This window comes from Urocampus carinirostris, chromosome 18 (assembly GCF_059441175.1).
Source record: "Urocampus carinirostris isolate Australia breed hairy pipefish chromosome 18, RoL_Ucar_1.0, whole genome shotgun sequence".
Lineage (NCBI taxonomy): Eukaryota > Metazoa > Chordata > Actinopteri > Syngnathiformes > Syngnathidae > Urocampus > Urocampus carinirostris.
The window spans coordinates 12,636,463-12,646,929 of record NC_142366.1 but is presented as its reverse complement, the minus strand read 5'-3'; positions in this window follow the sequence as shown (position 1 = coordinate 12,646,929).

Genomic DNA, 10,467 nt, shown 5'->3' with positions numbered 1-10,467 from the left:
CTTATAAAAGCAATGTTTATTTTAAGTGCAATAGTCCCTCCCTACTGCGGTTTACTTTTCATGGGTTTCACTACTTCCTGAATTTTCATTGTACATCGTGTTCTGCATTGTGATAAGCAATCAGCCATTTAGCCACCCTCTTCTATAAATGTTCCCATCTCCCACTCTATGTTGCTAAGTCGTCTGCTCAAAATATTCCCTTGCCAAGACAACAAGCTCCTCTTCTCGAGACACTCTTCACCAGTCCCCTCCTTGTCCAATTACCTTCTTCACCAGGTATTTTATTCAAGAAATTTTCATATCATCTGCAAATATTTTTGCCACCCCAAGACCACCTTTTCAAGTTTCTCTCGCAACTTTCCCCTCTCGGTTCCACTCTCCTTTCCCGTTAGTAAGTTTCGTTTTGGTTATTGAATAAACGCCTCCTGTTGGGGTTTGATCACATCTTTGTTTTTTAGTCTCCTTTTATCCTGCATTTGGGTCTGTCCGACATTACGTGACATGGGCGTCGCTAGACTGTACTTGCCCAAGACACACCGGAGGAAGTGATGCCTTGACAATCCTGGTTTGGAAATCTGTGAACCTGAATTAACTGAATTACAATGTAGTAACTATAACTCAGGGCAGCACGGCGGCGCAGTGGTAAGCGGGTGTGCGGCACAGTTCTGAGGTCATGAGATCGAACCTTCCTGTGAGGAGTTTGCATGTTCTCCCTGTGCTTGTGTGGGTTTCCTCCAGGCACTCCGGTTTCCTCCCACATTCCAAAAACATGCATGTCAGGTTGATTGGAGGGTCCAAATTGTCCCTAGGTATGAATGAGTGAGCGAATTGTCTGTCCCTATGTGCCCTGCGACTGGCTGGCAACCAGTTCAGGGTGTCCCCTGCCCACTGCCCGAGGATAGCTGGGATGGGCTCCAGCACCCCCGCGACCCTACTGAGGATAAGCGGTGCAGATAATGGATGGATGGATGGAACTATTACTCAAAACCGAATTGAAGTATATTTTTCTCCAAATAAATCTGAGAGGAATCGCTTTCCAATCAAGACTGCTGACGTAGGCAACCCCTTTTCACAATGACATTGAGCTTTTTGATATGTATATTACAGTCAATTATCTCCTCGCAATCCGACCACAAGAGAACTTTGGTCATAATTGGCCTCCTCGCCAGCTTGATGAATTTACATTTTCGCTTTTAGTCTCTCTCTACGAAGAGAATAAAGGGCTTGAAAAGGACGCCGCTGATCGCAACAACATAAGAGTGGCGAACATTTGACTAGAGAGAGCAGTACTTGAAACAAATCGTCATAAATGACGATAGTTTTCAGCATAAAAGAAGTCGGCGGTAGGCTTTTAGACAAGAAAACGAGTAATATTCAAAGATAAGTCGTGTTTTTATTGTAGATAAAGAAAGAAATTAGAAGTAGAAGACATTGGATGGAAGTTAATGATGCTAAATGTTGTCAACATCGAAGACAACCATAGTATTCGAAGACGACTCTGTCATGATTACTGATGAGACTCAGATGTGACCGCTCATTTGGCGCCAACCACCGCGGGTTCTTATTAGCTCCCTGTCACTATTTGAACCCGGTCCTGTCTGTCCCCTGTTGTCAGTCTGTCTACGAACCTCGGTATATACTAGGCAAGCCTTTTTCAACCCTGACTCCCACCTGTCCCTTTTTTGCACCCGTCTGTCTCCGGCTATGACCCGTTTTTGATCCCGACCACGTCTGCTCTCCCGTCCCGGCTTACGATACTTTTCTGACCCCAACCACGTTTTTGCTCTCCTGTCCCGGCTGTCAACCTGTTTTTCCGTCTTTGACACCTCCATCGCTCGCTACGGAAGATCCACTTTCGTGTTCGGATCAAAATCCGAATACAAGAGGGACTTTCTTTCCGCACCTAGCGAACACCGGATCGTGGGCGCAGCCCTTCCCCTTTCCATTAATAAAACTTGTGAGAAACGTAACGCAATTGGGTCCTGTGTCCGTTCTAGTCCTGACAGACTCAAAAAATGTGCTAAACAACTGAGTGGAAGAAGACGATCTGAGTTTTTGGAAGACGATGACGCTAGTTTTTGACATCGAAGAAGAAACTGTTAGTTTTCAGTATAGAAGACGATGCTAATGTTCAAAGATGACTCGTGTTTAGCGTCGGAAAAAAAGACACCCATTTTCTGTATGGGGGAAACTGACGTGGACTTTTTAACATACAAGAGAATAATGTTAGGTAATGGCATTGAGGAAGCACGTGCTAGTTTTTGGCAGAGAATAAGACAACGCAAGTTAAGTAAAGCATGATGGCGCTAGTTTTCAGCATGGAGGAATCAAACGTTAGTTTTCAGCATAGAAGAAGACGACAATCGAAAGAGATTTTCCGACACCAATTTTGAAATTCACTGTAAATAATGTATCTGCATTTTAAGCAGCTTAACTCTATGAACTGTCCTTTGCATATACAGTATGTCACAAAAGTGAGTCCACAATTCACATTCCTGCAGAGATTTCACAACAGTGTTTAGTAAAACAACACTGAAGGAAACATCTCTTTGACAAATTAAAAGATAGTTTGTGTAAAACTTTTATAGCAGTGTAAATTGATTTTAACCCACAAAAAAAAAACTCAAAAATAAACCATCAATAACTAAACCCCGTTGCAACAAAAGTGAGTACACCCTAAAATGGAAGTTCCTGAAGTGTATGGTCTGTAATTCAAGGCTGCCCCCCTACCTCTTCAATCCCTGCAGCAAAGCTGACAGCACTCCTGCTCTTATATTCCTCAGTCAGCATTTGGATGTGACGCAGTGCACGTTCACTCTAGACTAGACTTTAGACATCCAAACAAGACCTGTTGTGAGTGCATCCTGAATCTTAAAAACACTGGATGATCTTGGCCATTGTACTATAGCTTAACTTCAGGGTCTTGGCAATCATCTTGTAGCCTTGGGCAGCCATATATAGTGCCACAGGTCGATTTTATAAGATCCCCATAAAGTTCCTTGCCATGGTGTGCCATCTTGGGAGTTTCACTGACCAGTATGATAGAGTGGAGTACAAATTGAACACACCTGCTCCCCATTTGTACCTGAGACCTAGTAAGAGTAACAAGTCACATGGGGTTTTGGACGAAAAATGACAAACAGTGCTTTGTTCAGAATTATAGGGGTGTAGTGTTTTTGGGGTGTACGTCATTTCGTTTCCAGCGGTAAAGCTATAGATGGCTATATTTTGAGGGTTTTTTTGGAGGGGCGAAATACATTTACTCTGATATATGAGCTTTACACAGACTTGTTTTCATTGCGTCAAAGTGGTGTTTCTTGTTGTATTGAATATTATGGGGAAATATCTGCAGAGATGTGAGGGGTGCACTCATGTTTGTGACATACTGTACATGGTGTACTGAACACTGAGCACCGGCGGGTAATATACACTTCAGTTGTCAGTGAATGCAATCATTTCTGCACACATGCTGACCTTTCACACATTTTATTGTCAACAACCTCATGGTGTAATCTTTCCTGATAACAAGCCACCTACACTCATAAATCAAATCATTTAAGTATAAATGTGAAGGAAAAATAATGCCTTGATATTTTCTTAAAGTTTTTAATTGAGGATTATATGCAAAGCTTATTAAATGTTAGATTTTAACTGTATCACCGTGTAAGTCTATCCCGGTTCACGGTTCATGGATCCCTTAACTGTCAGGATTGTCTTAGGTAAGTACAGCCTGGCAGCGCCCAACCGTTCTTCAGGACGGATTTTTTGGTAAGGGTTTGCTCTCCCATACAAAACCTCCTAATATGATTCAGATACAGCACTTTCATCACCTGGTTGCTGTTGTTTTTCGGTGTAAGGCGACATCATCATCCTGCTCTTCAGAGATGAGCCAGACCTTGTCATTGACAGAAAGCGATATGTGACAATACTGATAGTAGAACCTAAATAGCTGGGTGAAAAAAGTAAGTGTTTGCAAAATGAATATTAACTATTTTCGTTTATAGTAATATTTAAAACTTTGAAGCTAAACCAAGATAACGAAGCGTTAATTCAATATTTTTTTTTATCAATATGTTTGCTCATGGGCAGCACGGCGGCGCAGTGGTTAGGGCGTGTGTGGCACTGTTCTAAGGTCTTGGGATCCTCCTGTATGGGTTCAAATCCAGCTACCGGACCTGTGCGGAGTTTGTATGTTCTCCCCGTGCTTGCGTGGGTTTCCTCCAGGCAATCCGGTTTCCTCCCACATTCCAAAGACATGCATTTCAGGTGGATTGGCCGGTCCAAATTGTCCCTAGGTGTGAATGAGCGAGCGAGTTGTCTGTCCCTGTGTGCCCTGCGATTGGCTGGCAACCAGTTCAGGGTGTCCCCTCCCCACTGCCCGGAGATGGCTGGGATGGGCTTCAGCACCCCCGCGACCCTAGTGAGGATAAGCGGTGCAGCTGATGAGATGAGATGTTTGCTCATTATTCTTAACTCATTCAGTGCCATTACATATTAATATGTTTTCAAAATCATTTCCCAGAGTGCCAAAATGTGAAAAGATGTTGTTTAAAAAAAAATTGGTGTGTTTAGGGGGCTCCATATGGCCAGTAGGCCCAGTGAAGCAGTGTGGTGAGAAAAGCAAATATATGATTGATACAGACATTAATGCTTCAATATAGCTTTTTTCTTTTTAAAAAGATGACAAAGTCCCTTTTCCACTTTTGGGCAAAGAGGGATGATGTTTCGTGAACTTCCGCAAGGAACGCGATCGGCATGGTGACCGTAATCATGCGATCACTTTACACGAAACATGAAAAGTTACTGCAAAGTTTATGCATCATTCATGCATAAATTCATTGTTCTTGCAATAAAATGTTATTTCACAGGCAAAGGGCCCTTGTGTTTATGGAAAGGATTATTTAGCTACTGGAGGTATCACAAATGCAAAAACAAAAGAACCGTAGTCAAAGTTCTGCTTGAAATGCAGCCTTTCACAAAAAGCCTTTTTTCTCAGAAGTTTTCTTGGAAACGAGTATTTTCAAGAAACATAGCAATGTTCAACTGTTGTTTACTAAGCAATGGTAAACGCTGGAAACATACTTCTTTTTTTCTAATGAATCTTTCTTTTGATGCGTTCAAAGTCTATACAGCCACAAAACTCAATTTTGGCCGGCACTGGTACTTCCCATTCGCGAGAAACTTCCGGCATTGAATGAGTTAATTTTAATTGGGTAAATCCATGATTTAGCAAACAATGTATTCATAGTTTGTTTCAAAACCTTTGAGCTAAAGAAAATTGATTGAGTGTCAATTCAATAGTTGTTCTCAATTCGTTTACTTGTTTTTCGTAAAATGTTTTCCTTTTATTTGTTTTGACTGGCGCTTCCTTTTTTTTTACTGTAATGTATTTGCGCCCTCTGTTGGTGACTTGTATGAATGGGGTCATTCAGTGAACTGGAGCAACCTAAACTTGCCAGCTGGAGATTTATCTATAACTGGGACTGAATAAACAAAATTTCCCCCGTCTTTTTTTTCTCTCGGTCTCTCTGGAACAGCCGCCATTGAGAATACTGTGTTAAATATTAAACTAGAAGAGGCCCACATTGAGGTGACATCAGTTCAACACTGACGTAACGCCAATGTGGTTATGACATCGATTTTCTTTTTTTATTATCATTATTTTATTTTTAATACATTTCTTTTTTTTAATCATTATGCGATGATTATATTTTTGTTATTTCAACTAAATTAAATTGTTATGAAATTTTATTCTACTTTTCATGTTATTTTTAAATTTATTTGGTTTTACTTGTTGCTTTTTTGTGTTATTATGGTTTACTATATTTTTTTTCATTGTGTTGTGTGTATTTTAATTTGTTTATGTTATTTTATATTTTTCTTTATATATTTCCTGAGATATTATGTTTTATTTCTTAAGTTATGTTTTTGTTTTATATTGTTTTGTATAATTTTGTTGTATTTCTTTGTTTTATTTGTATTTTTAATGGTGTTTTATGTTGTTTCACTTTGGATTTTTTTTTTCATTTTGTTCTATTCCTTTGTTTGTTTATTCTATTTTTCATTGTATTGTATTTCATTTTGTTATTTGATTATCTTATTTATTATATTATTATTGTTATTAGTTATTTTAGGTTTTATATTATTTTGCTGTACTGTTTATTTGGTTTGTATTGGTTTGTAGAATTATGTCTTTTAATATATTTTTATTTTGTTGTTCTTTTCCTTGTATAATGTATCTTTATTCTTTGGTTTTATTTTTGTTATTATTTTTCTTCTGTATTTTTTTCCTATGTCTTTTTTATATTCTATATCGTTATATTTTATTCTATTCATTTTTGTATTATTTTATTGATGCATGTTTATTTAATTTTGTTTTATTTCATTTGTTGTTTAATTTTATTCTAAATAACCCATGACAGTAAAAATCATAGACCTTGCTAGCAGCCGTTTAAAAATGCGATTTAAGATTAGAAGATAAACAATGTCTCTCCTCCGTTGTGATTGGCGGAGAAAATGAGCTGAGAAATGGACTTGAGACGATCGAGGATTCCGATTGGCTGCTGCGGAGGCGTTTCCGATTTTCCTATTCTGTCTTTTGTGTAAACAAACTGCATAAACACGCTGAGGTTGGCGTCATGTCACCTGTTCATTCACACAAACTCCTTTCAACTATCTTCTCTTTTTCCAAACCATAAATGGCGTTGAAAGTTCCAGTTTTCAAAGATGAAAGCTGATTAAACATTCTCAAAATAAAACTCAATGTACTAAGGTAAGATAAGATAATCCTTTATTTGTCCTGCAATGGGCAAATGTATTTTGTTACAGCAGCAAGACAGTGAATAATAAATAACAGCTAAGAATATGAACAGTATAAACAAGTATTTAGAGATATAAAAAAATAAAAATCCAGAAGCCTTTACAATCACAACACCCGGTAAAAATGCTGAGCCTTGCCACTGATCTTAATATCTCCCATCCCTTGCGCACATGACAAAAAAAAGGAGGACACCAAGTATTGCTGCTACTGTCATGTCCTGCACCGTTGTCATGGCGCCCAGCTGGCCCCGCCCCTTGACACCGGCAGAGACGCATTGGACTGATTGCTTTTGGAGTACTTAAACGCTCCTTTTGGGACTGCCCGTTGCCAGATCATTGTTTAACCCTCTTTGAAACCCTGTTCATGCCCATTTGATCTGAGTAATGCCTAGTTTGTAATTTTGATTGCCTTTGAACCTGTTTTGTTTTGTTTTTGGTCCGTTTGTGCGTTGGACAACTTTTATTTCTCAATTAAAGTGACAGATCGGCTACGCAAATGAATTCCGACTTCCTGCTTTCCGGTCCGTTTTGTGACAGCTACTACTACATAAAAAAATAGAATTAAAAAAAAACATTATACATAAATGCTTGGAATCTTTCTGACAAGTAGTGTTGGCTGATTGAATATTTTAGAGAGGCAGCAGATGACTAATTATCAGGGATATTTTTTTCTATCGAACTGAAAACTTTGATGTCATATTAGGTTGTGACCAGTCCAATAACTGGTAGCCTGATAATTATCGTGTACCTCTTCTTAATTAGAATAATATTTTCTATGTAGTATTAGCTATACTTGGTCTCCTCTCTTATGTCATATGCGCAAGGGATGGGAGAGCTTAACATCAGTTACAATGGCTCACATTGAGTTTAGTTTTTTATGTTAATGTAAATTTAATTTACATCGACTGCTGCGCACACAGTCCTCAAATGAGTGACTTAATTGATACAATGCGTTTCTTTTCTGCACAAGAAATTTCCCCACTGTTTTGTTTTTTGTTTAGTTTTTTTAAGAAATTGAAATGAAAAAGGCCCTCTTCTTTTCAGCCCGGGAGTTTTCTACCCGAAGCAACGAGCTCATATGATGCGTTATTATTGGGACAAAATTTAGGTACATGTTAAGTTAACAGAAAACACTTTTCCATTTTAATTCAAAGGAAGATTATATAAATGTTCTGATATAGATTAAAACATATTTACCTATGTACAGTATCAGTAGTTTGATATCGAAATCTGTTGTCTTATATTTTCATTGTTGTCCTTTTTTTAGCTTCATTTGTCCCCCAAAAGTAATCATGTGCCTAATGTTACATAATACTTTCTATTATGTGAATAGAGGCAACAAAAACAATCTGAAGTGGCGTTTGGGAGCTGAAAGAGTCGGATCTTTTTAGTGAGCCGAGCTGAAAGCTTCGCTTCTCGAAATAGAGACGAAATTCCCATCACTGGGAGCTTATTTGAGTGTAAGGAGCAACCAGGTAAAGGGATTTAACCAGGGTTGGGTAGGGTTACTTTAACTGGATTACTTTCAATTACTTTTGGATTACTCCAATACCAAATATGTTAATAAAAGACAAATTAAACTAAATATGAATAAAATTATGACTCACAACACGTGGCGAGCTTTCTCTCCTGGCTTTGATCTCTTTGATCTCCGGCAAAACTAACATAAAATGCGACAAAAACAAAATGAAAAGAAATCCAAACAGCTTGCCAACATCATTTTTGCCGTTCCATGTATTCCGTTACTCCCCAAGCCTGCATAAAATTTAGTAATTTTATTCATATTTTTTTTTTTTTGTCTTTTATTAGCATATTTATACCAGCTCAGTAGCCTAGATGGTAAGGCGCCCGCTTTGAGACTGGGAGGTCGGTGGTTCGCGCCCCGGCCGAGTCATTCCTAAGACTCAAAAAGTGGTCGGCGGCGCCCTCTGTTGGCTGCGGCTGCATCGGCTCGCTACAACGGGTCAGGTGCAATCGACATTTCGTTCTGTGTACATTGTTACACAGAATGACAATACAAGGAAATTATTATTATTATTATTATTTGGTATAGGAGTAATCCAAAAATAATTGAAGGTACTCCAGTTAAAGTAACCCTACCCAACCCTGGATTTAAGTGCTAAGTTCTGCAAACACGGCGCAGAACACACAACTGGGGACAACCGGGTGACAGGCAAAAAGTGCAAGATGAGTGAAACAAATTATAACAGTCCTTGTATTAAAGCGTTTCTTTTTATTTTCCTGGCTTTTTAAGCCCCACCTAGCTTATTTTTGGCCTCCATCTCACCTGAATGATATCATTCATGCTATTCTCTGTTCATTTTATCACTAGAGAAAAGAAGAGTTGTGGTGGGCCAAACCAACTTCAAATTTGGGAGGGAGGGTTAGGGTTAGGGTTATATGGTAAAACTCGCCTCATCTATAACGCTGAATGAGGCCATATAGCTGATTAAAGAATGAATGTGCAAATAGGTTTAGATAGTGCAAGTGACAGATACATGTTTATATTCGGGAAATCTGTTCTTCCTGATTAGTCACTCCAGCTTTGGATGTGAATTAGTTCATTTTTATTGTTGTTGAGCCATGCCATGTTGTTTATTATTCTTGTTTAAACCTTTATTATCATTGTGTTGCTACAACAAAACTAGAGTTGCACTCCAGTTGGCATAATATCATGGTTCAAGGATCCCTTAACATCATTGGATTGTCTTGACACCCCTTCCTGTGTCAAGTCAAGTCAAGTCACATTTATTTATATAGCCCTTAATCACAAAAATGTCTCGAAGGACTGCACAGGATTACAATTACAAAATTGCGCAATTACCTGATCTTAAACCAGCATGCAGGCAAGGAACAACTCAACAACTGTGGTGTCGATTCTTGGGCAAGTACAGCCTCTGCCTGGTGGTGCCCACCACTTCCCCAGGCCGAATATACAAATAGGAATTTCAATGAATAAAAAATACAAAGTATTCACATCTAATGTAAAAACTATAAAACATTTCACTTAAATCTGTGCTTCTCGTGTCCTACGTCTGCTTATAGTTTAGTGTATTGATAGATCTGGGGAAGAAGCTATACCTCAGTCTGTTCGTTCAGGCTTTGTGGGATCTGAAATGTCGGCCCGATAGGTAACAGTCCAAAAAGAAGGTTGCTGGGGTGTAAGGAGTCCTTCGGGATGTGTTTATTTCTGGTAGCGAGTCTAAAGGTAGCGAGAGCTGGCAATGCCCACCAGGCTGGGAAGGGAGCAGCCGGGGATCTTCTGTTTGGCATTCCTGTCCGTTGCCGACCATCCTGCGTACCACACTGTGATGCAGAACGTTAGGATGCTCTCTATGGTGTCGCTGTAGAATTTCACCAGCAGCTTCTCTTCAAGGTTGTTTATCCTGAGCATTTTCAGGAAGTGGAGTCACTGCTGAGCCTTCTTGATCACCGACACCGTGTTGGCCGACCAGGGAGGTCTTTGGAAATCAGGAATCGAATAGACTGGACCCTTGCCTTGATGTGAAGTGGGGCTGGGTCTGCTCTGCCCTTCCAGGATTATGTTCTTTGTATCTGTATTGCTCAGTAGGAGGTAGTTCACTGAACACCACGCCATCAGTATTTTGACCTCATCCCTGTAGTCTAACTCATCTTCCCCTTGAGATG